Below are 1,736 nucleotides of genomic sequence, written 5' to 3' on the forward strand. Positions count from 1 at the left end.
TAACCCTTTCAGTACTGAGACGGATTTTTACCTTGAGTTTTGGGTATGATTAGACGATTTTATTTACATCAAGAAGGGTTTATGGAGGTCAGAAGATTAATGGCCAGAGTCTTCACTATTTTAATCTCCACATGAGTTTCTAAAGCTGCATAAAATTACCAAATCGTAAGGAGAATAAATATGTAAACGTGTCCTGGTACTGAAGGGGTTAATGTAATTTTTTTACATTTTCCTCAAGGTTTTCCCGTGAATGTGTTTTCTATCGAAGACAATATAATCCTGCATACGACAGCTAATTAATCTCGCCTTCTCATGAGCCCAAGAATATCACCTATTTTTGTATGCTGGTGGTGACATATCTTGATTTCTTGGCTTGTTCTGTATCAAACATTATGTCAAACAGCAAATCTTTATCCTGAAAATCCATGCAGTTTGAGTGGTTGGCGTCGTGGCGGTTGATTACTGACGTCACGAGTTGAATCACAGGAAGGAGAGCTTTACAACAGAGATTACAACCTGATAAACTCGTGGTGTGTCCTTCATACCTCTCAGTTCACTAAGACTTCTATAGGCACTCCTTTCTACCTTTCCCCCATCCACGTGCTCACTATCGAGGGAAGCTAATGGATAAGATTATGAAGGCTGCACTTTATCTCGATCAATATTTGTCACCCTCATACACCAGGGCATGTACCGCCACTCTCCACCGCCACGCCGGCCGCCACATGGCTCCGCTTGAGTGACTAGGTGCTAGGTGCTAGGTGCCCCAAGGTGGTGGGTGCCGCGCCTTCTCTTCAAATATAGATTTCCTAGAAACCCAAACAAACACAATGTCTAAATTCGCAGGTTTACAGTTTTCCTTTGTTTCCAGCACTTTTTTTGTATTGATAAATAGATAGGTAGATAGATAAATATGTATATAGATAAATAGATAGATTGATAGATAGATAGGTAGATAGATAGATAGATAGATAGATAGATAAAAAGATGCTTGCCTTTCAAATTACATAACAGACAGTGTTCCCAGCACTTTTTTGTATAGATAGATAGGTAGATAGATAGATAGATAGGTAGATAGATAGATAGATAGATAGATAGATAAGATAGATAGATAGATAGATAGATAGATAGATAGATAGATAGACAAATAGATGCTTGCCTTTCAAATGACATAACTGAAGAGTGTGCAAGCCGGCCATGCTCGAGGCTACCACCACGACAAAATGCACAGTCTACACTTTTCGCTAATTTTTATATGTGTTCATTTATTTTGCCTTTACTCTTTATACTTTTCCGGAATGTTACTTCAGTTTCTTTTCAACCTATTCTATTGTTTCATTTACTTCATGTCGTCATTTTAACATGTAACGTTAGAAAACAATTGCTATTAATATCATCAACAAAAGAAAAACATTTAGAATCACGTGAGAACAGACTATGGACGCTCAGTATCCCTTTTAACAACATAGCACGGTAATGGCTGGAACTTCTTACCTTCTTCTGTATTTCCAATTTCCTATGACTTGACTCCATTTAAGAGGGAGGTTTTTAAGACATTTACCCCTTCATTTCGGCTAAATCCTTCGAACCTGTAAGGGGAGTGGCAACTAAGTGGACCTTTTTTTTTTCTTATTTTATGTTACCCTTGGCCAGTTTTTCCCTCTTACATAAAAAAAAAAAAAAAACAGTCCTCTCTGAAATACCGGCTTCGTTTCCAGGGTGGTGTTACGCGTCCG

The sequence above is a fragment of the Portunus trituberculatus genome, chromosome 46 (assembly GCF_017591435.1).
Source record: "Portunus trituberculatus isolate SZX2019 chromosome 46, ASM1759143v1, whole genome shotgun sequence".
Taxonomy (NCBI): Eukaryota; Metazoa; Arthropoda; class Malacostraca; order Decapoda; family Portunidae; genus Portunus; species Portunus trituberculatus.